Source organism: Mercenaria mercenaria, chromosome 18 (assembly GCF_021730395.1).
Source record: "Mercenaria mercenaria strain notata chromosome 18, MADL_Memer_1, whole genome shotgun sequence".
Lineage (NCBI taxonomy): Eukaryota > Metazoa > Mollusca > Bivalvia > Venerida > Veneridae > Mercenaria > Mercenaria mercenaria.
In genome coordinates, this window is record NC_069378.1 from 49,527,976 (window position 1) to 49,553,613 (window position 25,638).

At 35.3% G+C, this 25,638-nt stretch overlaps 1 long non-coding RNA gene across 1 annotated transcript in view; it reads right to left on the bottom strand.

Moving 5' to 3' along the window:
• The window catches only part of LOC123539480 (uncharacterized), a 69,207-nt gene extending 49,460 nt beyond the window's left edge, over window positions 1-19,747 (bottom strand). The window contains exon 1 of the long non-coding RNA XR_008368301.1: window positions 19,560-19,747. This is a non-coding gene — a long non-coding RNA (uncharacterized LOC123539480). The remainder of the gene's footprint in view (window positions 1-19,559) is intronic.
• Between the last annotated feature and the right edge of the window lie 5,891 nt (window positions 19,748-25,638).

A 25,638-nucleotide genomic window follows, 5' to 3' on the forward strand; every position in this document is an offset into this window, starting at 1 on the left:
CAGTTTCTATGACGGCGTTTCAAATCGATATTATAAATTGACAGACCATACAGAAGAAAGCATTAATTACGGAAGGAATTTTCTGACTTGATTTGTAGTTCCCAAAAGAATAAACATATAATATCTGAATGCACGTGGCGAATTGTTTAGCAAAGCGAACAAACTTAAATTGAGCAAACGTAAAAAATGAAAATTACATGTTTCTAACTTAACTACTTCTTCAAAGAAAGAAACTGAAAGAAAATGTTCAAGCTTACGACAGTACACAACTTTAACAGCCGGTACAGTGATATCAGCACACCGCTCTAATCCTTTTACAGCGTTTAAAATCTATATTTATTCATAAGTTATATCATTTTATAAATAAAAACCTTTAGCACACTTGTTCAATTAATTGTGATATTTAACGTCTCCCTAAAAAATATTATTTACAACAGCGGGGAAATCGAGCTAACACTTTTGAATAAAGAACCTTGGTTGTGTCTATGGTAGAATGTAGTGTATTATACACAAACATGCCATCTTTGATAGTAGGATACATGTGAAACAGAAAAAAGTGAAACTTAAAATCGCTCAACAAAATGGAATTGTAGGATTTTGATTGAGCCTGAAATATTAAGTCACACCTGACTTGAACTGAACATTCTGATAACAAACAGGCTGCTATTCTAAATGATGACGGTTATATATGTACTATGTATGAATTAAAAACAAAACACGAAAATGTCTTGAAATCTTGTATCGCTGGTTTCAGCCTATTCGTATGTGTTCAGAGAGTATTGAAAACGAAAGTACAAATTGATCAATCTGTAAAAGAACTGGCGCGAATGTTAAGTATGTACATGTAGGTATGGGATTCCGGAACTACATGCAAATAAAAACACAAGCGTTGTTTCAAAAATAAGTGTTTGCCCAATGCAAAATACCATGCCTGTTACCTCAATATGAACAAACCTTGTCAGGTTCAATACAATGTACATCGTTTATAGTTATAAAATGATAACTGAACATTTGTGCAAACAACATTTATGAATAAAAAAGTAGGACTAAATAATTTCTCAAATTTTGTGACTATAGCATTTCAAACAGTCTCTATTAATTTTATTTAATTCATTTTTTTTTATATAATGTAGTTGTCTTTTCTCGATTTGTTTTTTCTTTCACAGATAATCATCTAACTGTCAATCTCACATCGCAAACGCAAACTTACTACGGGATTATCTCCAATTAGATATTCATATAATCACGCAACCAAGAATCTTTTTATTATGATTTCAATTACATGCGGCTTTCTTTGACCACACCATACACTTATTGATAACATTTTAATACCACAGTCACACATACGGCGCAAATAGCTACGTCGAGCTACGGATAGAAACGTAGTAACCCGTGTCGATCCGTACCTGAGCCGTATGTGTGACTGGGGTATAACATATAATAACAAGTGAATGAAGTATTGCCATGCAATACAAAGTCCCCTACTGGAAGGCACCTAATTTTCTCTACTACAGTATAACATAATGAACTGATATCTGTCAATGATGTATAAACAATATTGTACTACATATACAATATGTTATAACAACACACTTGGATTAAAATGTGCATATATAAAAACCCACAGTTGTTTTCATATTGAATTTTTTTGGCTGATTATAAAAATGTTATCATGTAAGTTATTTATAGTAACAACAAAGGGAAATTAATCTTTAAAAAAAAAAAAAAATCTATATAATATAAGTCCACAAGAAACTCTTTACCAGGTAGAGATAGGTCAAAAAACACCTAAAAATTGGATGTAACATGCATGCTGTACCACAGAAAAGTGGTCTCGATTTTTCTCTACCGCCAGTAATAAAAAAGTTACAATAAAATCTATTTATAGTAATAACAAAGGGACGTAATTCTAAAAACAAGGGTGCCTCATGGTGGTGAACATTTGTTCCAAGTTACATCAAAATCCCTCCATGCATGAAGAAGAAATGTTCCGTACAAAGTCATTCTTGAATTTGACCTTTGACCTCTAAATATGACCTTGACCTTAGACCTAGGGACCTGGTTCTTGCGCATGACATGTTGTCTCATCCAGGGGAATATTTGTGCCAACTGATATCTAAATCCTGCTTTGCATGACAAAGTTATAGACCGGACAGAAAAAAAATCCTCTTGACATTTGATCTCAAAGTGTGACCTTGACCTTTAAGCTAGGGTACTGGGTGTTGCGCATGACACGTCGTCTCATCATGGGAAACATTTGTGCCAAGTAATATTAAAATCCCTTCATGGATGGCACAGTTATGGACGGGACAGGAAAAAAACTCTGTTGACCTTTGACCCCCAATTGTGACCTTGACCTTTAAGCTAGGGGTCCGGGATTTGCGCATGACATGTCGTCTCATCATGGGGAACACTTGTGCTAAGTGATATTAAAATCCCTTAATGAACGTCAGAGTTATGGACCGGACACGAAACAGACCCTGTTCATGCTATGTTAACATTTGACTGCTTAGTGTGACCTTGACCTTTGAGCTAGGGGTCTGAAAATTGTGCATGACACATCGTCTTATTATGAGGTACATTTCTGCCAAGTAATATTAAAATCCCTTCATAGATGAAAGAGTTATGGACCGGACAGGAAAAAAGCCTTGTTGACCTTTGACCTCCAACTGTGACCTTGACCTTTAAGCTAGGGGTCCAGGTTTTGCGCATGACACGTCGTCTCCTCATGGGGAACATTTGTGCCAAGTAATATTAAAATCTCTTCATGGATGGGAGAGATATGGACCGGACAGGAAAAAAGCCCTGTTGACCTTTGACCTCCAATTGTGACCTTGACCTTTGAGCTAGGGGTCCGGGATTTGCACATGACACATCATCTTATCATGGGGAACATTTGTGCCAGGGTAATACTAAAATCCCTTCAAGGATGGGAGAGTTGTGGACCGGACAGGAAAAAAGCCCTGTTGACCTTTGACCTCCAATTGTGACCTTGACCTTTGAGCTAGGGGTCCGGGTTTTGCGCATGACACGTCGTCTCATCATGGGGAACATTTGTGCCAAGTAATATTAAAATCCCTTCATGGATGACAGAGTTATGGACCGGACACGAAATTGCGGGCGGACGGACGGACGGACGCACGGACGGGCAGACGGACGGACAGACGGACGGACGGAATGACGGAAAAGTGCATTCCTATAGTCCCCGAAACTGGTTTTCAACCAGTAGGGGACTAATAATATAGAGTAACGAAAACTCGAACTGTTGATTGATCACCATTCGCAGTATCAGAATAGTGTTTACTGATGTCGATAGTCTGTGTACATGTAGCTATCGATGTTTTCAATAGCCTACAAAGAACATATGTATATAAAACCATTTACAATCCATATATGCTGTCATCTAATAAAGAATAATAGGCCACAGTCACTGTATTTTGATATTAAATTTATTAGGCGATGTTGGTATTAGCTAGAAGGGGTGATGTTTAGCGAACCCGCTCCGCCAGTATCTACATACTTAAAGTATGATGCAATTAATGTCAAAGGATTTTCCGTAAATAATGATTTATTAGCCAAAGATAGATAAATTAAAAGTCTTGAAATATTTACAATACGGTATCCATGCTGAATTCAACTTAGACAATATTTATGCCGATATTCTTTTTAGTACGTACCCTGCATATCAATAAACTACTACCTGCGAAAAAAAGACAAACGTCTTGGAATAATAATGAGCATAACATGTACGTCCTGGTGATCAAAACTATAAGCCTTCTAATAGACATAAATTAAGACATATAATAAGCATATAGCCTCAGATGTATACTGGACGTCATTGAAAAGTTACCACTTAATATGTACCTCTTTACTTTTTTATACAATATCGACGGCACTTTTCATGGCTTGTGCGCATGGAAGTTCGGCGTCAACCATGCCAATGGCCTGATGGCGTTGACTGTGCCTTAAACGTGGCATTCTTAGCAAGGATATTCAGGATTTTTTAATGTATTCCTTTTAGTCGGTCGACTAACTTTCAAGTGCGATGAATGATTTGCGATAGAAATTTCGTACATGTCGACAATGCTGGAAAAAGTCATTTTGCACGTGCAGCCCCTGCCTTAAATGGAGTTAATCGAATTTGACAAATTTTTACACCAGTGACGTCTTAGTTGCGTCAAAAATGTAGTCGTGTTATGCTTTTAACACAGTCCAATGCGATTTTTAAAATATAAGGGTCACTTTTCGGTGACGCTGTGTATATTTAACCCATTCAACTGATCCATGTAAACATTAAACAACATAATAGCATAATGATTACACAATGCCGTATGTTATTGCATCAATGCCTGTTCAATAAAAGATGGAGACAGGCAAACTTTACAGTCTACGATTCTAGATCCAGTTTTAAAAAAGTCATACACCATTAAAACTGGATCCTGAAATAAAACGGAATACGGTATAGAACTGCTGCCTAAACTAGTCAGTCAATATGTGCGGTGCCAATTTTGTGATCAGGTCATTAACGTAATAACAAAATATATCAGGCAACAGGTATCAGGAAATATCCATAGTAAATGTCAAATAAATCAAAATAACTGCATTTTCTATTAAATGTTATCGTTAATGTAAACTGAAAAACAAAACAAAAGAAAAAAAGAAGGCTAAGCGGACCTCATGCGGTCAGTTCCTTCGCACTAATGTTTGAGTTAAAATGTGCAACAAAAGTTGTCAAAGATGGTCATCAGAGTTAAATATGTTTTCAAGTTGGAAGTTTCCACAAAATATTTCAACTGTTCTAAAATACTAAATATTTTAATTCTAAGTTTGCAATTTCTATCATCAATATCAATCACATTCCTATTATAATACTAATCTGTATTTGGATAGTTTCGTATCATTATAATAATATTGCATTCATCACACTATTATTTAGATATAAAGCAACTTACATTTTTATAGTTTTGTCAGAATATTCACATTCTAAGCTATCTCCACTGTTATAAGCTAATGCCTGCAAAGAAGCAAATTCTAAGTATGTTTAATTGCGTTTTATATATAGATTATGTACATTTATTTCAATAACCATGCAGATGAAAACACATCAAAATTCTTAAAAATTAATACCAATGGCTCCGCATCAAATTGGTGCTGTTCAAGCAAACAATAATTTGTCGAACTATATATGGTCAGACTGCTTTTTCCATGCATACCCAGTATTGGGGTATAGACGTGTTATAGTATAAAATGTACCCATAGAATGTCGTAAAGATGTATCATATTAAAGTAAAACATACAGAATGACGTAAGTTGCAAAGTTACACACTGAAGGAAAAATGGGTTTTATGCATATAAATATGTCGCAAAGTATACACAAATATCTTTGAATAAAGGCGGGGTAGGACATTGCGTAGTACAGCATTATTAAATTTTTATTTTACCCCGTAATATACAGAAAAACAGTGCAAACTATTGCAACATTCTATGTCAGCTAAGGAACTGAATAACGTAATGATAACGAAACATTATTAACCTAAAGAAAGAATGAGCCATTTGTTAAACACTGATACGATACAATATAGATCTTACATTCTAACCCTCAAATGCTGAACAGCAAACTGCTGTAAATACCGCCTTTACAGTCTTGGTTGGAAAGCTAATTTCTAGATACATTACAAAACGTGTGAGTGCGTACTTTATTATATGTAGACAGCTGACACAAGAACCGGTTTTGTTACTTTTTGTTTTAAAACACAACATTTTAACAGCCAATGATCTTGCTAAATGCTGCACGATAAACTATCGTTTTGCTTATGAGGTGACTTCCGAAGTATTATCAAATTTGTTGGCGTTTCGAAGATAGCTGACTTCATCAGTGCCTAGCTATATGTATTGTAAGGTAATAAATAGTCGATGAAATTTGAGACTGGTGGTGCAGTTTATTTTTATTTCCAACTCAATATTTAATCTATTTTTACGCAAATTTTAGTTGGAACAAGTGAACATTAACTAAAGTTATACATCATTTATTAATCTTCTAAACAATTAAGTTTTGCCGTAACCGAGCGAAGATACGTGAAAGCAATAAGATAATTAATCCACATTTTACTTAATGAATTAACTAAAAAGTTACTGTGTAACCTTGAATAATAAAGCAGTATATCAGTCAACATTTGAAATGAACTTTTAGACTAGTTAAACTATAAACAAAATAAAAGGCACTGAAGCCACTGGCGACAACAAAAAAGATATGAATTAGGTATCAGGAAATTAATGCTATTTTTTTCTTAAGAAAGCTTCGAAACTTAATATCTGACAGATTATATGTTGTTGAAACACGAAAATCAATCATTATCACTAATTGTTACAATGAAAACCTAAAAGCGTTTGTACTGGATTCCCGACGCAAGCATCTTTGTAAAGATAGATAATTAGAAACAAAAACTTATATTTTAATGTTCATAAAATGACAATACTTCAATTTTTAGAGAAAGATTAGTTTTAGCTAAAATCATTAAATCATTATTTTGAAGAAACTAAAATTAACTTAAGAAGTAATATATTGTTCTCAAGTGTATAATTGGAGATTAATAACTCCAGAAAAAGGTCAAAACCTTTTATTTTGGTCATCGGAATAAATACCGTACTTAGGTATGTAATATCCCATAATATATACTTACTGAATAGAAATAAATGTTCAAGTCTTCGCCTTTCGATTTTCGCCCAGCAAAATCAAATGCTGATTTTTTGACCAGTCAATAGCACAAACTATGGACCGGCAATTTATATGTGTCATGTAATAGTCATTTTTGACTGCTTCAATAAAACCCTCAAAACGCATTAAAGGTACACTAGACCCACAGTTCGTATTTGAAAACATGAACAAATACTACATAGGGATTGTGTAAACATAAAGGTCAGATAATGCTATTAAAAGATGGCTTCAGATTGGCTGAAAACAAGTGTAGGGAAACCCGTAAGATTCAATGAGACATTAGCTGATTGGGATAAAAAGGTATTGTTAATGTTCAATCATAAAAATGTTGTCAAAATCAAACAATACAATGTTTTCTGTGAAATTTGGAATGTTTGGCAAGTGTCTAGGTGAATGTTTTTACATTGTCATTTTAGTAAGGTATATGCTAGATGGTATTTCAACACTAAATTTCACACATGATGGCGGGTAGGAATGTTTGAAGAAAAATTGCAAAAAAATATATCGGATACGCCTATATAAGGAGGATATAATTTGGTGTCTGGCATATCATTCTATTGAAAAACTTATGGTTTGGGGCAATTTCTCCAATTTAAGGTACATTATGGGGTCATTTTGTATAATGTAAGCCAATGGGGAACATAATAGCAGTGTCTGACCTAAAATAAATACGTTTATGTGTGTATCGACTGTAACTGCATGACTTCAGCTCTACAGTTATGTGTATCTTCAGTACCTGATTTTCTAAATTTGAATTAGATATCTAAATATTGTATATCTTTAACTATATATCAATAAACGTGTATGTGGGAACATATTTTCAAAAGTTGTTTTAAAAAACTGATTACCTAGTTTACACTTGCAGAAATCGTTACAAAATCAATCAGTTCAGAAAAGGATTTGTCCTTCAGACGGTTCAAATACACACTGAAAAACGGTATGATATGTTTAGCTTTTGAATATCATTGAAGCACGAATTTACATTGATTGCGACAAGCGCAATTTGAATTGAAATGGTTGTATAATGAGACAAATTTTGTTTAACTTTACAATGTTGTGCTTCCGAAATGACGAAGAGATTACAATCGTTCTATGATCATTTGTACAAAATCTTTTATTATAAATTCAATATTTAGCATGGTAGTTATGTGTATATCATGAATCAGAATATCCGAATAGGAGATAGTAATATCTACATACAGTGTTTCCATATTCACACTATGTACCCGGATAATCTTGACTCTGTTCAGCGACCCCTAACTCTGTTCCAACACGGCGGATGTAAAGTCAATACAACTTTGTTTTCCATGTAATTACGGTGTATAAAGGAATGTTTCGGTTGTTATATCTGTCTCCATTGATCAAGTGTATATTTATTTCAAAATGCATCATTTTAAATATATCAACTCTTGTATTTTCAGGTGGAATACCAACGAACAAGGCAAACTTTTCAAAGAAAAATTATACAAAAAAATCTTTAAAAATACTTATATACTTTTGGTGCCTCTACTTTTTTGTTGTTTGAAAGCCAAAATATACTGCTTTATAGGCCGGTTTACACTGTCTTGTTAATCCACTACATGTTGACAAAATACATGTTCAAATGTACTAATAAGCTTTGATAATGTGGCAGTTGAGTCCAATAAGTCCAGGGGTGTTCAATGATAATCCGTCATAGAGCCATTGTAAAACAAACATTGGATTTACCTGTATCGAAAAATAAACAGTGTCGAATGTATTTAGGTCAACTGCCACATTATCGAAGTTTATTAGTACTGACAGCGAGAAAATTGATAAAAACCTAACTTCGAGCTGAAAAACCGAACTCAGTTTACAGGAGGAATGGATAAAAACCTAACTTACATGATATCGCGCAGAAGGATAAACACCTAACTGACTAGTATTATATAGAAATGAATGAGTTGACATGTACATGGTCTGATTATTGTAAATATTCCTTTACTTTATAAGCGGTATTGTCTTCAAACTTTGTCATTAATTTTACAAGATGTTATATATATGCGCACTACAGTTAAATATTTTAATATTATGCAAATAGCAATGTTTGCAAAAGTCTGGATAAACCGTCGAAAAGAATTCAATATAAAAGTCAAAATTATTATGACATTTTATAATTATATAAGAAATTACTTAATACCACCGATGTTCGAAGTTCTGTAACCTCCAATCCGCTCTCCATCCATCTCTCTCTTTCTCTCACACACCGTTTCAGAAGAATTGCATTTGTTTCAAATCTTGTATATCTTATCATGCTTAGAGTGTAAAAGATTTTATAGAGGTGCCAATGGAATAGTTTGATAATTATTAAATATGATATTTTTCAGACGGCAAGTAGGGGAGAAAAGTGTGTGGGGGGATGCATGGACTGACATGGCAGGGGTGTGGAAATCCACACGTTTTTCACTTGTCCACGGACATTTAAAATCCACTTGTCCATAGTCAAATTTCACTTGCTCGGATTTGTAATATTAAACCTTCATGAAACTGCAAATAGACTCTAGAGTTCTTTATTTAGGACAATGAAAAGAAAAGCATTGTCAGGATTTGATGGTGGTCGGTGCGAGGCGTTACCAACAGTTAGGGAGGTAGTGTGCACCGCCAGACTATGGCTAATCTTTACCTTGGAAACTAGCACTTAATTGTTTCCCTATGTATTTTCTTGTGTGTATTTTTTGTAGTTTTTCTGTATGTTTTTCACTGTATATATATTATATACTTAAGCATGGTGACGTACTATTTACACCTAGCTCAAACACACACCACAAACATTCTGTCTACAAATATAATTAAATTTGCACCGCTTTTAGTCAAGCTTTATCACATGTACGCAGGTATATATAATATACAAAATATCGCAAGTATTTCAATACTTATGCTCGGCCAGCACAAGCTTCAACCAACAACCATTCAAAACCAAACAATTAATCTGCAAAACTCAGAGCAAAATATATATTCGAACAATACACCATCAAACTGCAGAAAATTAATTTATACACCTCTAAAACTCAAAAGAACCCATCAACACACACCCAAATCATAAACTTCAAATTCACAAAAGAACCAACAATTTCAATCGCCAACAACCAAGTATCAGCCAAACAACCAAAATATTCGCCGAGCAACTCAACAATTATGTACAATAAAATGTACGCCACCAATCTCCAACAAATAAATCAAGAAACAAATATTTCCTTCAAAAATCGAGCCACCAATTGACTCTAAACAACATTAAAATACTGCATGTATAACATGCGTCTTTCTCTCGCTAAAGCGCGACCAAAACTGATAAACTCTCATAAAATTGTGTAAAATTCCATGTATAGGTACCGCACAGTAATAAGGCGCTTTAAAATGTAAACAAACAAAACAATAGCATAAATTTAAGTCAATACACTACGTTTATGATGCAGACAGTAATTCCTCGTTGGCCCAGCGGTAACGGTATTTGTGTTATACTTTTTCGTTGGGAGTTCGATTCCCAGACCCGTAAAGTCATATTTAATTTCTTTTCTTTTTTTTAATACGATTCAACAGAAACAATAAGAATTGGTTAATCTAGAACTAACTTGTTCACTAACCTAAATATGTCACTGTCAACACGTAATACGCTTCGTCTGTATCTAATGTTTTTGATGCTTTCGTAAATGAATTGGAAACCAGAGACAAACAAACTTACACGAAGTATGTACAACAAGAAATATCTTTAAAAATGATGGTCGGCGAATTGTAATAAGGAAGGAAGTTTATGAATTTTTCATCTAACATTCATCTTTCATCTAACATTTTTCAAATTGCAAAACTAAACACTGCACTTTAACAATTTAAATGGTTCTCTTTTAATTTTTCGCAAAGGTTTCGTAGGGTTGCAATTTTGTTTCGTTTATCCTTAGACGAATAATTACAGCAGTAGTTTGATGAAGATTCATGAAGCGGTTCATGAGAAGAGATCATTAAACGTGTATATATTTTTAGCTAAATTGGTTCCTATCCCCATTTGTAACAAAATAGCAGGAGACCTTACGATATTGTTACACATCGAGTTTGATAAAATCCATTACATTTTAATGGTTAATGCGAAGAAAGGCGTATCTACATTTAGCTATAGTGGTCCCTAATAGGGCCTGACTCATAAACTTCTTTCCTTATTACAATTCGCCGACCATCATTTTTAAAGATATTTCTTGTTTAATTTGTTTTTTGTAGCAAAAAAACATATATTGTTTGAAAGACCAGTTACATTTGCTTTCCTTGATTTGGAAAATCGTTGTTTTTTATATGTTTTCCCTGTTAGTTTTTTTTTTAAAGCACCAATCATTTATTTTATTATGAAGTATACTAAATGTTAATGCCACATATGTCTGTCTCACCGTCAGTACTTTGTGTTTTAGAATAGATATTGCTTTTTCGTTATTCTCCAAAGGCTCGTTACAGTTAAAAACGTTCATTGCCATTTAAGCCATTTAATGTGGAGTGAAACGGCGGACGTTTTTTACACAATTCTGTACACATAATTCGTGTAGAACTAGAAAATCAAGATAACTATATAGCTGAATAAGAAAATGTCGTGCGAGAAAAAAGTTCCGCCAACCGGATTCGAACTCCGTACCTTTCGGTTACTATGACAGCGCCGTTATCCTGTAGGCTACGTATCCATAAAGATTATAAGTAAAGAAATATAATGATAATCCAGTATAATATAAGGTAAACATTGGAAAATAAACACAATATGACGTCACTGTCAGGTATCCCTGGTCGGATAGTAATTATTTTGCCCACTCTCTCTCTCTCTATACTGCAGTGAATATTTAACAAGCCGTACAATATAGCGTATAGATAAACTTGTTTTAAGCTGCTGTTTACGCTAGCATACAGTATAAATTTACAATTAATGGTTTAACGCCGTTTTGCAACAGGCAGCTACGAATTATTCTGACAAGCATATCAAAGTAACTGTGGTAAAAAAAATAAGCTGTTAAAATATTTGCCTTTTAAAGTTTATAGAAATCTGAAATCGCGTAAGCAGGGTCGGGATCTTTTGATGACATGCCCGAAACACTGTCTACGCAATGATACAAAGCCAGATGAATTCAGAGAAAGACTTAAAACGTTCCGAATTGTTTTAGTCATACTTGCGATCTGTGTGTGCTTTTGAATTTCATTTGACTGACTACTGGCTCCCATATTTCCCTTGACAGTGACTTATTGTCTCAGCAGTTGGAATTCTACTAACACACTTGTCGAGATACTTTTTTATAAGTGTTTCTGATTTTTAGCATAGTCACCCAGTTACAGTGTGCGCGAGACCTAGCCAAAGAATCAACAAGATCATGGAAAGTGATGCTTAAAGACAGACACAGATGTATGTTTTTTTCTAAAACTGCAGCAGTCGAGAGGCTCTCAGCAAGTACATCAGGGATTTCATACATTAAATTATCTTTATCACCTCAATACACATGAAGCCACACACAATCTTAATAATGATATTTTTTGTTTTCTCTATCCATGAAAAAGTCTGCTTGTCCGCGGACATACAGAATGAAAAATACACTTGTCCACCGGCAAAAAATCACGAGTTGGACAAAATGGACATAGGAATCCCGCATCCCTGCAGGGATAATGGGGTCAAAGAACTTTGAGCATCTAAAGTTCGAAAATAAAGCACAGACAAACAGTAGTCTTCTTTTGGTTAGGTGTTTATCCATTCTATGTTCGTATTTATCCAGCACTGTTTCCTATACCAGTAAGGAATTATTCGCAAATCTAAACCCACCTCATAATCAATGCAGTTTTTAAGCTATAAAAATAAGCTTCAAACTTTGATACTATTAAACATTGTCAAAGAGATGTTTATTGAACTAATACAGTTGATATGTAGGGTCTTATTGCAATTTCTGGTACTTTAAAACAGTTAGAAACATAAAACATGTTCATTTTGAAGACTTCTTTGAGTACATTTTAATGAATTCCAGCCACTAATGCGACGTGTCGATTGAAATATTTAGTACACAAAACATGTTATCAGTACAGAATATTATGGCTATCAAAAGATTTACGCTAACATTGCATACTAGCATGAAAACATGAAAAAATACAAGGGAATTAACTACATACATCATCTTTCTATCAGCCATGTTGGCACTGAGTTAGGGTCGCTGAACAGAGCATACATGCAGAACTATGGCAGCGTCCTGGTGCCCGCATAGAGATTAATTTGTCTTATGTTTGAACTTAAGGTATTAGATCACTAATAGTAATGTTTACAGAATGGCCTTTGCTTGGTTTATTCTGAAAGGTAACCGTGTTTTGCACTATTTTGCAATTTTTAAACAACTTTTACCGTATCGTTTTTTTATAAATTTTGTATAAATTATGGTATCTCCTCAAGCTCAAGTAGAGACAAATTTCAAAGTGATAGCCACTATCCAAAACGTTTGCAGAGAACTCATTTTACCATTAATTTTAATAAAAGAAACATCAAACTATTGGGTAAACAATTATAAAACACAAAATGAAAATGTCAATTTCATTGTTCTATGGTGCCTCAAGTAAACGGATTTAATGAGACAGAATTCATACTTCAACATTGCAAAAATAAGGTCGTTTCTGTTTTGAATTTTGCTTCCTCCATTTAAATATAACCTTAGGGCAGACGTACCTAAATTTCTTCCACAATATATAATTTAAGAGTGGAAGCAAAATAGAGAACTTTCACCGCGTGTAACTCAATATTTTTTAAAAATGTGTAACACTACCCCTTCTGTTTAAGTATTCGCTTTGAAAAATTGGTCCCAGTAGAGCTTGAACCTATGCCACCCTAAGAAATGCAGTAACCGTAGGTTTATGGTAGGAATTGAATACTCTTCAAAAAGGAGATTCTCTATTAGTGATACAATACATTAATATCTCCTATGTAGGACTTAGTATCTCCTACATAGAAATAAGCATATCCTACGTAGGACTTAGTATCTTCTACGGTTGACTTGGTGTCTCCTAATATAAAATGATATGTACTACGTAGGACTTAATATCTCCCACGTAGGAGATACTTACTTCCACGTCGGAGATAGTATGTCCTATATAGGAGATACTAAACACTAACTCCTACATGGGAGATTGTATGTCCTACATAGTGGATGCTATGTCCTACGTAGGTGCTACTAACTCCTACGTAGTACTTGATTTCTTCTACGTAAGAGACATTATTTCCTACGAATGAGATACTAACTTCTAGGTAGGAGATACAAAGTACTACATACGAGATACTAAGTCCGAAGTAAGTATCTTCTGCGTAGAAATGAGTCTCGAGAGCGATTAATCTGAATTGTAAGAACTTGTTTCGCAATTGAGAATTAAGAAATTAGTATCAACTTAAGATTCAAGAATTTTTTTTCAACGATGATCATCACATCTGACAAAATTGCAGAGGCTTATTGTACTCAACTTATCATTTTTCGATAAATATATACACACTCAACTTAATACTGTTTTCTTTTTTATACAAACATGAGGATTTGTTTTAACTATTTAAACTGAATATTGAATTATAGTTCTAGTTGTTGAATGGTAGAATCAAGGAATTGCATAATTATTACAATCAAAATGTTTTGGACATAAAATGATTCAGTAAACCTAAGTACACCTCACCCCAATGATTATATTTTTACTTTCAATCTACCGATTTTTATCATTCTAATGGCATTTTGTTTTCAATAAATTGCTCTATAATGTCCTGAAATACCACATTTAAAAATAGCCACCGGTTATGGAACTACACACGGGATTTCATTTTTTATTGAATGCCCCTCGTAAAATCAGAAAATGTTAAAAAATATGCTTTAAGCAGTTTTTGTTGAAATAATAATGAACACCTACATGTATGTACAACTGCAAAAATATCAATGATAATCCGTTTAAAAATTAGTTTAGTCAGAAAATATTTTGTCCTTCGAACGGGTTAAACTGTTTTATTCACATGAGCGGGTATATTACCGAAGTAAACTACTAAACATTATTGACGCATTAAATCTACCTTAAGCACACAATGGATGAAATTTGAGAATCCGTAAACAGGTTGTTAAAGATCAATTCAATAAGTCTGAATGGCATTAGTTGTACGAGTCCCCGTTTATCTATAGTCATTATTATCTGTCCTACATTGCGCTTCGCACGCAATGTAAAAATATTTTTATTCATGTAAAGATCGACGATAAATAACTTCGTTTTGAATGCAATTATAAATGAAAACTGGATGACACCTTACAAAATACAGGCTTGTTACAGTTAAAGCATTATGTCTTTTCTAAACACCATGGAGAAGGATTCGTATTATGTGTAATTGCTAGTATGTGCGTTGTTCAAGCGTCACAAGTTCGTGTTCATTCAACATCATTAAAGTAAGATTTTTTAAAAACAAAAAGCACGAGTATGTACCCCGTAAAAATTAACTTGAATGATAAGAAACATGGGCGTTGTCGTTTGTGCACAAAGTCACAAGACTGAGAATTTTGTCATATATAACATTGAGGACAAGACGTCGCTGTCCTACACTTCTGGATAGTATAGTTTTATGTTTTGTTCAAAATATGGGATGGGGTCATATCAAGCGCGCAGCTAAGGCATTTTTATAGTACGCAGAAGTAATGGGGGTGTGGGTCGGGGTATCCTCCTCTTGGTCATTTATTAATGTGAGAACGGCAAAATGTGTGCATTTTAATGTGTATTTGAAGCAAACACTTTGCACGAAAACCTAATTCCTTGTTATTTTTATATACAAATGTTTTATTTTATTATATATTGCACGTGCAATCTGTGGTTTAGTGATCCATGTTATATATGTTCAAGTATTAACAGTGATGTCCATGTTTCGGAGAAGAAAGTTCGAACATCACTTAATCATAGAAAGAAAGAATTGTTTTACATGATATTTAAACAGCATATAAACATTTATATTATTCTACAAATCCAATGTAAATTTACTCATATATGTATTGAGTGTCGGAAAGGGCCTACATGAAGAGGCCACACTTCTAGACAGTTGAACGCTTTTAAAAGTCATCATTTTTGAAAAGTTGTTACATGTCTTTCATTTGATGAATTTGCAACAATGTACGAGTGCTTCAGCTTTACATAACTAGGTTAAACATCGTTTTTTTTTTTTGCTTTTTTTTTGACAATTATTTTATTTCTTTACAAATGACATTATCTTTTAGAATATTTTAAATATTCAATTCTTCGTGACAGAATGGTAAACATGTGGGTGTATTGGACAGATGGATTGTTTATAAAGATGTTGCTCGTTTACTAAAAACTTCTGTGGTTTTGTGATATACTGCTAAACCTTAATTCGAAATAACTGGTTAATAGTGACACACTTAGAAAACATCATTATGATTGGAAATACCATTCAAGAGATATGTCAGTAGTATATATACCATACTAGTACTTGTTACAAGGTATTTATCGTAACTCAAAACTTAGAATACTTGACAAGTCAACAAGAACATGCTAAGTTTCATGATACTATTACAAATGTATCAAATCTGAAACTAATAGCTAACATAGAAAAAGCATTTCGGCAAAGGTCAGCGATGTCTACATTACGTCAACTTCGTTATTGGTATTTCCCTTATTTTTTTTTTCAATTTTAAAACTGAATTCTGAAAAATGTTTTTGTACCTTTCAAATTATTTTGCGGTTTCGCAATCATGATATTGCGCTTTGTGCTTCTTGCATCGCTTTCTCTAGCGATATGCGAAGCCCGAGATAACGAAGGAGAAGCGGGAGATAGCGAAACTTTAGCAATTTCGCGCTTCACCATCAGGATTTCGTGCTGAAAACATTTCGCGCATCTCCTACGTATGTGAGCGAATCATGAATCGTAAAATCACGATGGCGAAGCGAAACAATACAAAAATTCTCAACCTCGCGCTTTGGTCATCGTGATCTCGCGCTTCGCCATTTGCCATCGTGATCCCACACTTGGCGTATCGCCTGCAGCGGGCAAAGTGCGGAAGTACGACAATTGCAGGCTTTAACATTAGCATTGGGTAAATATTGTACCGACAAAACTGAATCATAAAAAAAGTGTTGATATATCTCAATGACATCTAAAACCAAGCATTACACTAAAATCTCGGTTTGATCATTTTTAAAATGTTGTTTAAGGCCTTCTGGTATATAATACGTGTAATTTAGTTACTTATCAGGCCATCGAAAAAATTGTAATTACCAATTATAAAGGAAAGAACGTATTTATCTCACTGTGAACTGAAATATCGTATGACTTGTACCGGTGTCAGATCTGGGTAATACGCGTAGGATTTAACTAGGTGTAATTATTTGATTTCTATTATGTCTTTAAGTTATTTTCTACAACATAAGATATCCGAAAATAACATAATAGATTACGTCTACAGTGTTATACAAAATGTCCTATTCAAAAGCTTTTAGGCTTGAAAATGTCTCTTTGCCGATCTCAACTTTTTTACATTGTATTTCAATTTAATTATAGAAATTTGCCTTTTTAAACCGTTGAGCATAGACAGCGCATGATTGTAATAGTTCACATGGTCAGGAGTTTTACAAAAATAAACAATCAAATGGTACAATAATGAACTGAATTGCACAGTTAACAAAATTTGTTCAGACTTTTATTCTTTCTTTGTTTATTTTCTTCTCCGACCTGAATGGCATCTATATACTTAGGGATCGCGGCTCCATGTCACTGAAGTAACTGTTTTAAGTAATATACCGGAAAATATTACGTAACAATAATGCAGATGACAGGATAAAGCATCGGTCACCTATGTAATCAAAACACCTGCTTAATTTTGAAGGTGTCCCCTTATTAGAGCGGATCATAAATGTTACTGAAGCATATATGATGGCTTTGATGTGACTTTAATGCCTTCTGTCATCAATGCCATAATAAGAACGCACTCGGATCAAAATACCACGTGGCGGAACTGTTTTGTGAATCAAAGATAAACATTTCACGTGATATATAGCATTTTAAAATCTATAAGAATATACTTTGGAACTTTAATGGACATTTCCTTTTAAAACGACGACAGTATATAGTTACAAAAATTCTAATTCGTAAGATATGAATCAAATCAAGGACTACATATATTACTACATACTGAAAGAAAATAGCTTATGTAAATCTCATTATTTATGTTTAAAGGCTGGATCATTTTCATATCGAAAATGTATAGTGTGCAGAAGTCATTACCCATAAATTAATAAAACAAGAGATTAGAATATAACATTTAAGTGTAGACACCCATCACCGCTATCCGCCCCTCTCTATTAAATCAGACCGCTGCATTTACCATCAGAACCACTTTGTTACTGTCAAATAAAAACTTTCAAATTCAAAGAATCGAATCAAAAGAAATAAAAAAAAATAGCATTTTTAAGATAATTATCTTTTTTAAATACGAAATGAATTGATCGCCATTTGACTATAATTGGATCCAACATCCAAGGCTGAACTTTGTTAATTGAGCATTTTATTTTCAACTTCGACTTATACAGTATCATGTAGGCTAATTGCAACAGGTGGTAAGTTCTGCGAGATACTATTAGGAAATAAAACAATACTTCATTATTACTTTATTAATTCTTGGAAAATATCTGTTTTTCTTTTTCATTTTTCTTAACGTAAATTTGTCGAGATTTAAATTGCTGAAAAATAGTTTATTAATCCAAAATAATCAACGATAATGCGCATAAGCTAAAGTATATCAGCTGTGGGTTTGCAAAGATCTACATATATTTTCCTTTGTCTTTCGGTGGATATTTGCTATAAAACAAACACAATTATTGATCGGATAGATTGAAATTCAAAATAACTCTAACATAATTTATATTGTGCGGTCATGTCTTTTTGGCTATATACCAATAAAAGAAACTGTTCTTTGTTTCTTATAAAATTCAGCTACTTCAGAACAATTTTGTTACAGTTTCTAGATTTTCACTCCTTCGTAGACCTATTTTCCACAAGATATCCATACATTTGCTCCAAGAAAACGAAAAGAAAAAGGGGTATTGGATAGTATGCGGTGAAATGCAAGTCAGCTGAAGTCAGGCACCCTCATATTGCCGCATTTCAGAAAGTGGTCCGCAGAATAAACACCCTTCTTTCGTTTTCAAGTAAACAACTCGAAAAAATGCGAATATTAACATGAAAAGTGTCATATTTTATGCAAAATCTATTCCACGAGTGAAATAATGCATATTTGGCCCCCGATTTACGCGCAAATGCGCGAAAAATGGAAAAAATAGGATATATTTATTAGGGACTTGTTTCGACCACACCAAGGAAGCACATTTTTGACCGAATTACTGCAATATAACCTTTGCCTTACGTAGATTGCGCATGCGCGAAAATTGTCTCCCGTTGCTAAGGAAATAGCTCTCTGTAAAAATATCTTTTTGATTTTTATCCTCTCACAATATTTGACAGAGAGGGGAAAATGCTATAAAATAACTAGACTCTGTCCAAATAGGCAAAGGAGCTGAGTCCATGGTCGAATTAGTTTAAACATTTGTCCCAAACTGTTGTTAGAGTATATATGAAACCCTACGAGGATAACGGGACGCATTTTTGCGGAAAATATTCACCCGGCATACAAGAAATAAAAAAATTCGAATATTCCTGTAAGGGTCTTGTATAATCAGTGCTGTCATGAGTTTTCTTCAACCATTGAAGGGCTGGAAGTTGTCATATGTATAAGACCAAATCGGTGTGGGTACATTCCAAAAGGTGAGACCACACCACGGATAATTGACGTATTGTTAGAAAAGAATAAACACTTACACAAAATAAGAATATATATCCTCCTGTAAGATTTTATGTTCCAGATATATCATAAATGGATGATAACTTCATACAGTTCATGAACAAATGTGTTTCCATATTTTCAACGTTGACAGTCAGTGTAATTCCTATCCGCTTGAATACAGTAATTATATTCTTTAAAGCAGTGCGCTTTATATTGGACTGAAAAAAAACATGGTGTATACCATTTGTCGCCAAGTATCATATTACTTAATCAATACAACGAATATTTAAAACTAGTACTACCTGTTTTACCGTGTATTTTTAACTCGATTAGATTATTTATTGTTATAAACTTTAAAGATTGTTTGTAAATGGAAACGTTGAGATCTGATCTATTTTGTTTATAACTGGACAGACATAATTATAGTTCATACGGCGAACTGCCATCGTCTGGTGGTAAAGAAAGATCATCCTAGGTGCCCCTTCGTCTTTATTAAATCGCGAGCGCCCACCTGGGTTGAACCAATGATCAACGAACAAGTATGCAAAGTATGAAAGCAATATCTCAATGGACTTTGAAAATATTTGGTGTGGTACGCATAACATTTGTGTGTCGCTCACGCTAACGCTTACGCCGACGCCGGGGTGTGAGTAGGATAGCTCCCTTATTCTTCTAATAGTCGAACTAATAAAGCTTTATTGTAAGATGTTTTTTTCCTATAGAAAAAGGTGTCCCATTTATTTCTAATTAATTTAGTATATTTCATAAGTTTATAATGGGAGATATTTTGTTAATATCATCTCAGCCGTGACGATTTTCATTAAGTGCGCTGAAATTTGAAAATACCTTCGTTTTTGTTGGTCCTCAGTACAATATCTCACCATAAACGAATTACTGGGTTTAACATGAACAAAACTTTTTACATTACAAAAACAAAAAAACACTTGTCTAAGTTTGTCAGGTATCTCTTTCCCCTATTCCACCATTACTGTCCTTTCCCGCAAATGATCTATCTGCTAAACAAGTTCTTGTTTTTGGCACTGACAGAAATGATGATTTATTTTTAGATCTTAAACTATATCTATAATGAACAGTTTTAATCATGTTTTGCAGACAAATTAGGGCAGTTCCTACAACACATCTAAATACAAGTACATGAGCTTTAAACATAATTCTTGCTCGCACAGAAAGCCAGTGTAAAGCTTTGAGAACCGATGTAATTTGTTCATAATACGGAGTTCAGTTCGTATTACTATTCTTCCCGTATGATTTTGTACTTTCTGCACTCAGTCTAACTGATATTCTGAAATCACCGTGAACAGGTTATTGCAAAAATTTGGTGTGAATGTTTCAATCCATGTACAGACGTTTCTGCATTTTTCTTTGTTAAATAGCCTCTGATACCATACAGGTGTTTCAGTTGGTAACGGACAATTTGGCATTTATTTCTAATGTGACAATGTGACGATCAAAGTTTAAATCATTTTCAGTCAGAACACCCAAATCTCTAACATGTCAAAAAATTTACATGGACCACAACGGATGAGATATTTAGCTTTGAAAGTTGTTTTTTTTTTGGTTCCAAAGACTATAATTATTAGTTATTGCTGTTTTAGAATTGTTCATTTTCAATTTGTGGTTTTCATCCAGATTATAACATCCTGAAGACACTCATTTAGATTATTCAATATGAAACTCTCACTGTCAACATCACCTGCAGAGAATCTTATGGCAAGCTTGTGATCATCTGCATATCCATACAATTACTTGCAACTCTCCAGATTCTTTGGGTATCTTAGTGTTACCTGTAGCACTGATGTATCAACTGCGTTGATAATAATTACGCGGGGTACAGGGACTGCTTTGAGTATCTACACTATCTGTACAACTGCTGTATCAACTGCTCATAAGCTCATTCAACGGGGTACAGGGGCTGCTTTGACTAGCTCAGACCTATCTGTACTACTGTTGTACCAAATGCGCTGAAGATCATTCAACGGGGTACAGCGGCTGCTTTGAGTATCCTAGCGCTATCTGTACAACTGCTGTATCAACTGCGGTGGCGATCATTCGTCGGGGTACAGGGGCTGATGTGGGTACTGTGAAATCATTTTTTTTTCGCGTAGGACAAATTTTCGCGTATTTCGCGCTATTTAAGACCGCGCTATTATTATTTTCTAATTACATTTTTTCATTACTAAAATTGAAAATGTGCGAATTAAAGCCCGCACGAAACAGTCCTTTTTTCACGTTTGCGCGAAATTTCAAGTCAGCGAATTTAAATGATTTTACAGTATCTTAGTGCTATCTGTGCAACTGCTGTTTCAACTGCGGTGAAGATCATTCAACGGGGTACAGGGGCTGCTTTGAGTGTCTTAGTGCTATTTGTACAACTGCTGTATCAACTGCGGTGAAGATCATTCAACGGGGTACAGGGGCTGCTTTGAGTATCTTAGTGCTATTTATACAACTGCTGTATCAACTGCGGTGAAGATCATTCAACGGGGTACAGGGTCTGCTTTGAGTACCTTAGCGTTACTAGTATTACTGCTGTATCAACTGCGGTGAAGATCATTCAACGGGGTACAGGGGCTGATTTGAGTATCCTAGTGCTATCTATACAATTGCTGTATCAACTGTGGTGAAGATCATTCAACGGGGTATGGGGCTGCTTTGAGTATCTTACTGCTATCTGTACAACTGCTGTATCAACTGTGGTGAAGATCATTCAACGGGGTACAGGGGCTGCTTTGAGTATCTTAGTGCTATTTATACAACTGCTGTATCAACTGCGGAGAAGACCATTTAACAGGGTAGAGGGGCTGCTTTGAGTATCCTAGTGCTATCTATACAACTGCTGTATCAACTGTGGTGAAGATCATTCAACGAGGTAAGGGGCTGCTTTGAGTATCTTAGTTCTATTTATACAACGGCTGTATCAACTGCGGGGAAGATCATTTAACGGGGTACAGGGGCTGCTTTGAGTATCTTGGTGCTATCTATACAACTGCTGTATCAACTGTGGTGAAGATCATTCAACGGGGTAAGGGGCTGCTTTGAGTATCTTACTGCTGTCTGTACAACTGCTGTATCAACTGTGGTGAAGATCATTCAACGGGGTACAGGGGCTGATTTGAGTATCTTAGTGCTATTTATACAACTGCTGTATCAACTGCGGGGAAGATCTTTCAACGGGGTAGAGGGGCTGATTTCAGTATCCTAGTGCTATCTATACAACTGCTGTATCAACTGTGGTGAAGATCATTCAACGGGTTAAGGGGCTGCTTTGAGTATCTTACTGCTATCTGTACAACTGCTGTATCAACTGTGGTGAAGATCATTCAACGGGATACAGGGGCTGCTTTGAGTATCTTAGTGCTATTTATACAACTGCTGTATCAACTGCGGGGAAGATCTTTCAACGGGGTAGAGGGGCTGATTTGAGTATCCTAGTGCTATCTGTACAACTGCTGTATCAACTGCGGTGAAGATCATTCAACGGGGTACAGGGGCTGATTTGAGTATCTTAGTGCTATTTATACAACTGCTGTATCAACTGTGGTGAAGATCATTCAACGGGGTACAGGGGCTGATTTGAGTATCTTAGTGCTATTTATACAACTGCTGTATCAACTGCGGGGAAGATCTTTCAACGGGGTAGAGGGGCTGATTTGAGTATCCTAGTGCTATCTATACAACTGCTGTATCAACTGTGGTGAAGATCATTCAACGGGATAAGGGGCTGCTTTGAGTATCTTACTGCTATCTGTACAACTGCTGTATCAACTGTGGTGAAGATCATTCAACGGGATACAGGGGCTGCTTTGAGTATCTTAGTGCTATTTATACAACTGCTGTATCAACTGCGGGGAAGATCTTTCAACGGGGTAGAGGGGCTGATTTGAGTATCCTAGTGCTATCTGTACAACTGCTGTATCAACTGCGGTGAAGATCATTCAACGGGGTACAGGGGCTGATTATCCTAGTTCTATCTATACAATTGCTGTATCAACTGTGGTGAAGATCATTCAACGGGGTATGGGGCTGCTTTGAGTATCTTACTGCTATCTGTACAACTGCTGTATCAACTGTGGTGAAGATCATTCAACGGGGTACAGGGGTTGCTTTGAGTATCTTAGTGCTATTGATACAACTGCTGTATCAACTGCGGAGAAGATCATTTAACGGGGTACAGGGGCTGCTTTGAGTATGTTAGTGCTATTTATACAACTGCTGTATCAACTGCGGTGAAGATCATTTAACGGGGTACAGGGGCTGCTTTGAGTATCTTAGTGCTAGTAGTATTACTGCTGTATCAACTGCGGTGAAGATCATTCAACGGGGTACAGGGGCTGATTTGAGTATCCTAGTGCTATCTATACAATTGCTGTATCCACTGCGGTGAAGATCATTCAACGGGGTACAGGGGCTGCTTTGAGTATCTTATCGCTACTAGTATTACTGCTGTATCAACTGCGGTGAAGATCATTCAACGGGGTACAGGGGCTGATTTGAGTATCCTAGTGCTATCTATACAATTGCTGTATCCACTGCGGTGAAGATCATTCAACGGGGTACAGGGGCTGATTTGAGTATCCTAGTGCTATCTATACAATTGCTGTATCCACTGCGGTGAAGTTCATTCAACGGGGTACAGGGGCTGCTTTGAGTATCTTAGCGCTACCTTTACAAATGTTGTGCGATGAAGATCATTCAACGGGGTACAGGGGCTACTTTGAGTAGCTGAGACCTACCTGTAAAACTGCTGTATCAACGGTGGTGAAGATCATTCAACGGGGTACAGGGGCTGCGTTGGGTATCTTAGTGCTATCTGTACAACTGTGGTGAGGATCATTCAACGGGGTACAGGGGCCGTTTTTAGTAGCTCAGTCCTACCTATATTACTGCTGTCTCAACTGCGGTGAAAATCATTCAGCGGTGTACAGGTGTTGCTTTAAGTATATCAGTGCTATATGTATTACTGCTTTTTCTAGGGACATGAGTTATCATGGGAAAAGGCTGAAGCGGTTCTTATAAAAGAGGAAGAGCAGTTGAAACAAGAACTGAACAATGCCCGAGCTATATGTGCGTAACAGGTCTGTGCCCCTCCTGCTCTCCCATACTCCCTCGATATGTTGGTGAGAGTGTGTGGGAAGGAGCTGAATCAACCAAACAGGGATTCGAGCCATACCGATATCAAAATGTATACGAATTTAGCTATACACCCTAAGCGGGACAATGAGCACTCAGGACCCCACGCGATCTGGGGACTATATCGTTAGTGACGAGGATCAGTTTTTTGTCACTTCGGAGGAATCCATGATCACCATTCATTCATTGCTATTTCATTCTGTATAGTCAAAAAAACCTTAAACAGTGGGAATTCTATTTGACAGTCAAAACCAGCACACTTTGAACGTTAATATAGGCGTAACAAACATTAATATTGTTAAAATAACTCGATTTCTTGGTTTACTTTTTGATGAAAAATAACATTCGAGCATCATATCAAAGATTTGGTCAAAAGGTGTAATATAGCCTTAAACATTATGAGAATGTTAAGAGGCCAGACTTTGGATCAGATACAAAAAGTTCCTCACTTTTATATAAGTCATTAAAACGTTTAAAAATAGATCGTGGTGCGAAAATCTCTGCAGAAAAGGCGCTACACACTATTCCAAATAAAGCCATTAGGTTAGCCCTGGGGACATTTAACTCCATCCCTGCACATGCACTTGAGGTTGAGGCGGGTATTCCACCCCTCAGACAGATTGGGCAAATACTGGACCAGAATACAAGCAAGACTTAGTGATATTTTAAGTTAAAGATGTATCATCGAGACTAGACAGAAAAAAAACATGTACTACCATTTGGAGCTGTGGTCAAAAAAAATGTTAAGACTGCTGATCACAAACCCGCCTTGGGCCCATTACGGACCATTAAATTACCAGTTATAGATACATGTACATCTTTAACAGAAAAAGTAACAGAATCTAATTCGCAACACCTCACAAAATTCAGGAACTCAAACTTATTTTGAAAAAAACAATATTATAATGACTATCTACACAAATATTAAGATGTATCATAATGCCCTGATTCTGGTAAAATAGC